Genomic DNA, 6650 nt, shown 5'->3' with positions numbered 1-6650 from the left:
GTGAGAACCAGTCCCCTCCGCCCCCTAAATGCGCCCCCAGCCCCCCCGCAATTTATTCCCCCCCCCCACCGCCTGCCTCCACCTAGCCGAGATGCAGCGTCGGGTGCGGTAGGCGCTGGCGGAGCGCGAGCGGCTGCTGCGGGCACGGGTAGGACGGGGGACGGGCACCAAGGGGGGGGGGTCCATGGGACTTGGGGGGACCCCAAGGGGGGGGGGAACCAAAATGAGGGGGGAACCAAGTGTGCGGGGTGCGGGTTCCGGGGGGACACACTTGCCAGGCGCACCGGGGGGGGGAACCAAAGTGAGGGGGGAACCAAGTGTGCGGGGTTCGGGTTCCAGGGGGACACATTTGCGGGGCGCACCGGGGGGAACCAAAGTGAGGGGGGAACCAAGTGTGCGGGGTTCGGGGTCCGGGGGGACACATTTGCGGGGCGCACCAGGGGGAACCAAAAGGAAGGGGGAACCAAGTGTGCGTGGTGCGGGTTCTGGGGGGACACTTTTGTGGGGCGCACCGGGGGGAAATAAAATGAGGGGGGAACCAAGTGTGCGGGGTGCGGTTGCCGGGGGGACGCCATTAGGGTTAGGGTTGGGGTTGGAGTTGGGGTTCGGGTTAGGTTAGGGTTAGGGTTAGGCCGCCCCCTGCTGGTGGAAAAGGGGTACTGCAGGCGGCCGAGGTGAGCTCATGCCCGGTGACGCCCGGGGGCGCCCCTCTGCCGCCACCTGCTGGTGGAAAAGGGGTACTGCAGGTGGCCGAGGGGAGCTCATGCCCGGTGACGCCCGAGGGCGCCCCTCTGCCGCCACCTGCTGGTGGAAAAGGGGTACTGCAGGCGGCCGAGGGGAGCTCATGCCCGGTGACGCCCGAGGGCGCCCCTCTGCCGCCACCTGCTGGTGGAAAAGGGGTACTGCAGGCGGCCGAGGGGAGCTCATGCCCGGTGACGCCCGATGGCGCCCCTCTGCCGCCACCTGCTGGTGGAAAACGAGTACTGCAGGCGGCCGAGGGGAGCTCATGCCCGGTGACGCCCGAGGGCGCCCCTCTGCCGCCACCTGCTGGTGGAAAAGGGGTACTGCAGGTGGCCGAGGGGAGCTCATGCCCGGTGACGCCCGAGGGCGCCCCTCTGCCGCCACCTGCTGGTGGAAAAGGGGTACTGCAGGCGGCCGAGGGGAGCTCATGCCCGGTGACGCCCGAGGGCGCCCCTCTGCCGTCACCTGCTGGTGGAAAAGGGGTACTGCAGGCGGCCGAGGGGAGCTCATGCCCGGTGACGCCCGATGGCGCCCCTCTGCCGCCACCTGCTGGTGGAAAACGAGTACTGCAGGCGGCCGAGGGGAGCTCATGCCCGGTGACGCCCGAGGGCGCCCCTCTGCCGCCACCTGCTGGTGGAAAAGGGGTACTGCAGGCGGCCGAGGGGAGCTCATGCCCGGTGCCGCCCGAGGGCGCCCCTCTGCCGCCACCTGCTGGTGGAAAAGGGGTACTGCAGGCGGCCGAGAGGAGCTCATGCCCGGTGACACCCGAGGGCGCCCCTCTGCCGCCACCTGCTGGTGGAAAAGGGGTACTGCAGGCGGCCGAGGGGAGCTCACGCCCGGTGACGCCCGAGGGCGCCCCTCTGCCGCCACCTGCTGGTGGAAAAGGGGTACTGCAGGTGGCCGAGGGGAGCTCATGCCCGGTGACGCCCGAGGGCGCCCCTCTGCCGCCACCTGCTGGTGGAAAAGGGGTACTGCAGGCGGCCGAGGTGAGCTCATGCCCGGTGCTGACATGTCGCCCCCGCACCCCCCCGAGGCATCCTGGCCTTGCAGCTGAGGGGATCTCGGACACTTTTGTGGGGCGCACCGGGGGGAACTAAAATGAGGGGGGAACCAAGTGTGCGGGGTGCGGTTGCCGGGGGGACGCCATTAGGGTTAGGGTTGGGGTTGGAGTTGGGGTTCGGGTTAGGTTAGGGTTAGGGTTAGGCCGCCCCCTGCTGGTGGAAAAGGGGTACTGCAGGCGGCCGGGGGGAGCTCATGCCCGGTGACGCCCGAGGGCGCCCCTCTGCCGCCACCTGCTGGTGGAAAAGGGGTACTGCAGGCGGCCGAGGGGAGCTCATGCCCGGTGATGCCCGACGGCGCCCCTCTGCCGCCACCTGCTGGTGGAAAACGAGTACTGCAGGCGGCCGAGGGGAGCTCATGCCCGGTGACGCCCGAGGGCGCCCCTCTGCCGCCACCTGCTGGTGGAAAAGGGGTACTGCAGGCGGCCGAGGAGAGCTCATGCCCGGTGCCGCCCGAGGGCGCCCCTCTGCCGCCACCTGCTGGTGGAAAAGGGGTACTGCAGGCGGCCGAGGGGAGCTCATGCCCGGTGCTGACATGTCCCCCCCGCACCCCCCCAGGCATCCTGGCCTTGCAGCTGCCCCCGGGGGGGCTCGACGCCGAGTTCTACATGTGAGAACCAGTCCCCTCCGCCCCCTAAATGCGCCCCCAGCCCCCCCCCAATTTATTCCCCCCCCCCACCGCCTGCCTCCACCTAGCCGAGATGCAGCGTCGGGTGCGGGAGGCGCTGGCGGAGCGCGAGCGGCTGCTGCGGGCACGGGTAGGACGGGGGACGGGCACCAAGGGGGGGGGGTCCATGGGACTTGGGGGGACCCCAAGGGGGGGGGGAACCAAAATGAGGGGGGAACCAAGTGTGCGGGGTGCGGGTTCCGGGGGGACACACTTGCCAGGCGCACCGGGGGGGGGGAACCAAAGTGAGGGGGGAACCAAGTGTGCGGGGTTCGGGGTCCGGGGGGACACATTTGCGGGGCGCACCAGGGGGAACCAAAAGGAAGGGGGAACCAAGTGTGCGTGGTGCGGGTTCTGGGGGGACACTTTTGTGGGGCGCACCGGGGGGAAATAAAATGAGGGGGGAACCAAGTGTGCGGGGTGCGGTTGCCGGGGGGACGCCATTAGGGTTAGGGTTGGGGTTGGAGTTGGGGTTCGGGTTAGGTTAGGGTTAGGGTTAGGCCGCCCCCTGCTGGTGGAAAAGGGGTACTGCAGGCGGCCGAGGGGAGCTCATGCCCGGTGACGCCCGGGGGCGCCCCTCTGCCGCCACCTGCTGGTGGAAAAGGGGTACTGCAGGTGGCCGAGGGGAGCTCATGCCCGGTGACGCCCGAGGGCGCCCCTCTGCCGCCACCTGCTGGTGGAAAAGGGGTACTGCAGGCGGCCGAGGGGAGCTCATGCCCGGTGACGCCCGAGGGCGCACCTCTGCCGTCACCTGCTGGTGGAAAAGGGGTACTGCAGGCGGCCGAGGGGAGCTCATGCCCGGTGACGCCCGATGGCGCCCCTCTGCCGCCACCTGCTGGTGGAAAACGAGTACTGCAGGCGGCCGGGGGGAGCTCATGCCCGGTGACGCCCGAGGGCGCCCCTCTGCCGCCACCTGCTGGTGGAAAAGGGGTACTGCAGGTGGCCGAGGGGAGCTCATGCCCGGTGCCGCCCGAGGGCGCCCCTCTGCCGCCACCTGCTGGTGGAAAAGGGGTACTGCAGGCGGCCGAGGGGAGCTCATGCCCGGTGACGCCCGAGGGCGCCCCTCTGCCGTCACCTGCTGGTGGAAAAGGGGTACTGCAGGCGGCCGAGGGGAGCTCATGCCCGGTGACGCCCGATGGCGCCCCTCTGCCGCCACCTGCTGGTGGAAAACGAGTACTGCAGGCGGCCGAGGGGAGCTCATGCCCGGTGACGCCCGAGGGCGCCCCTCTGCCGCCACCTGCTGGTGGAAAAGGGGTACTGCAGGCGGCCGAGGGGAGCTCATGCCCGGTGACGCCCGAGGGCGCCCCTCTGCCGCCACCTGCTGGTGGAAAAGGGGTACTGCAGGCGGCCGAGAGGAGCTCATGCCCGGTGACACCCGAGGGCGCCCCTCTGCCGCCACCTGCTGGTGGAAAAGGGGTACTGCAGGCGGCCGAGGGGAGCTCACGCCCGGTGACGCCCGAGGGCGCCCCTCTGCCGCCACCTGCTGGTGGAAAAGGGGTACTGCAGGCGGCCGAGGGGAGCTCATGCCCGGTGACGCCCGAGGGCGCCCCTCTGCCGCCACCTGCTGGTGGAAAAGGGGTACTGCAGGCGGCCGAGGGGAGCTCGTGAAGGTGCTGACATGTCGCCCCCGCACCCCCCCGAGGCATCCTGGCCTTGCAGCTGAGGGGATCTCGGACACTTTTGTGGGGCGCACCGGGGGGAACTAAAATGAGGGGGGAACCAAGTGTGCGGGGTGCGGTTGCCGGGGGGACGCCATTAGGGTTAGGGTTGGGGTTGGAGTTGGGGTTCGGGTTAGGTTAGGGTTAGGGTTAGGCCGCCCCCTGCTGGTGGAAAAGGGGTACTGCAGGCGGCCGGGGGGAGCTCATGCCCGGTGACGCCCGAGGGCGCCCCTCTGCCGCCACCTGCTGGTGGAAAAGGGGTACTGCAGGCGGCCGAGGGGAGCTCATGCCCGGTGATGCCCGACGGCGCCCCTCTGCCGCCACCTGCTGGTGGAAAACGAGTACTGCAGGCGGCCGAGGGGAGCTCATGCCCGGTGACGCCCGAGGGCGCCCCTCTGTCGCCACCTGCTGGTGGAAAAGGGGTACTGCAGGCGGCCGAGGGGAGCTCATGCCCGGTGACGCCCGAGGGCGCCCCTCTGCCGCCACCTGCTGGTGGAAAAGGGGTACTGCAGGCGGCCGAGGGGAGCTCATGCCCGGTGCTGACATGTCCCCCCCGCACCCCCCCAGGCATCCTGGCCTTGCAGCTGCCCCCGGGGGGGCTCGACGCCGAGTTCTACAGGTGAGAACCAGTCCCCTCCGCCCCCTAAATGCGCCCCCAGCCCCCCCCCAATTTATTCCCCCCCCCCACCGCCTGCCTCCACCTAGCCGAGATGCAGCGTCGGGTGCGGGAGGCGCTGGCGGAGCGCGAGCGGCTGCTGCGGGCACGGGTAGGACGGGGGACGGGCACCAAGGGGGGGGGGTCCATGGGACTTGGGGGGACCCCAAGGGGGGGGGGAACCAAAATGAGGGGGGAACCAAGTGTGCGGGGTGCGGGTTCCGGGGGGACACACTTGCCAGGCGCACCGGGGGGGGGGAACCAAAGTGAGGGGGGAACCAAGTGTGCGGGGTTCGGGTTCCCGGGGGAAACATTTGCGGGGCGCACCGGGGGGGGGGAACCAAAGTGAGGGGGGAACCAAGTGTGCGGGGTTCGGGGTCCGGGGGGACACATTTGCGGGGCGCACCAGGGGGAACCAAAAGGAAGGGGGAACCAAGTGTGCGTGGAGCGGGTTCTGGGGGGACACTTTTGTGGGGCGCACCGGGGGGAACTAAAATGAGGGGGGAACCAAGTGTGCGGGGTGCGGTTGCCGGGGGGACGCCATTAGGGTTAGGGTTGGGGTTGGAGTTGGGGTTCGGGTTAGGTTAGGGTTAGGGTTAGGCCGCCCCCTGCTGGTGGAAAAGGGGTACTGCAGGCGGCCGAGGGGAGCTCATGCCCGGTGACGCCCGAGGGCGCCCCTCTGCCGCCACCTGCTGGTGGAAAAGGGGTACTGCAGGCGGCCGAGGGGAGCTCATGCCCGGTGACGCCCGACGGCGCCCCTCTGCCGCCACCTGCTGGTGGAAAAGGGGTACTGCAGGCGGCAGAGGGGAGCTCATGCCCGGTGCTGACATGTCCCCCCCGCACCCCCCCAGGCATCCTGGCCTTGCAGCTGAGGGGAGCTCGGACACTTTTGTGGGGCGCACCGGGGGGAACTAAAATGAGGGGGGAACCAAGTGTGCGGGGTGCGGTTGCCGGGGGGACGCCATTAGGGTTAGGGTTGGGGTTGGAGTTGGGGTTCGGGTTAGGTTAGGGTTAGGGTTAGGCCGCCCCCTGCTGGTGGAAAAGGGGTACTGCAGGCGGCCGGGGGGAGCTCATGCCCGGTGATGCCCGACGGCGCCCCTCTGCCGCCACCTGCTGGTGGAAAACGAGTACTGCAGGCGGCCGAGGGGAGCTCATGCCCGGTGACGCCCGAGGGCGCCCCTCTGCCGCCACCTGCTGGTGGAAAAGGGGTACTGCAGGCGGCCGAGGGGAGCTCATGCCCGGTGCCGCCCGAGGGCGCCCCTCTGCCGCCACCTGCTGGTGGAAAAGGGGTACTGCAGGCGGCCGAGGGGAGCTCATGCCCGGTGCTGACATGTCCCCCCCGCACCCCCCCAGGCATCCTGGCCTTGCAGCTGCCCCCGGGGGGGCTCGACGCCGAGTTCTACAGGTGAGAACCAGTCCCCTCCGCCCCCTAAATGCGCCCCCAGCCCCCCCCCAATTTATTCCCCCCCCCCACCGCCTGCCTCCACCTAGCCGAGATGCAGCGTCGGGTGCGGGAGGCGCTGGCGGAGCGCGAGCGGCTGCTGCGGGCACGGGTAGGACGGGGGACGGGCACCAAGGGGGGGGGGTCCATGGGACTTGGGGGGACCCCAAGGGGGGGGGGAACCAAAATGAGGGGGGAACCAAGTGTGCGGGGTGCGGGTTCCGGGGGGACACACTTGCCAGGCGCACCGGGGGGGGGGAACCAAAGTGAGGGGGGAACCAAGTGTGCGGGGTTCGGGTTCCAGGGGGACACATTTGCGGGGCGCACCAGGGGGAACCAAAAGGAAGGGGGAACCAAGTGTGCGTGGTGCGGGTTCTGGGGGGAACACTTTTGTGGGGCGCACCGGGGGGAAATAAAATGAGGGGGGAAC

Source organism: Anas platyrhynchos, chromosome 1, assembly GCF_047663525.1.
Source record: "Anas platyrhynchos isolate ZD024472 breed Pekin duck chromosome 1, IASCAAS_PekinDuck_T2T, whole genome shotgun sequence".
NCBI classification, from domain to species: Eukaryota; Metazoa; Chordata; class Aves; order Anseriformes; family Anatidae; genus Anas; species Anas platyrhynchos.
This window is presented reverse-complemented; position numbering follows the sequence as displayed.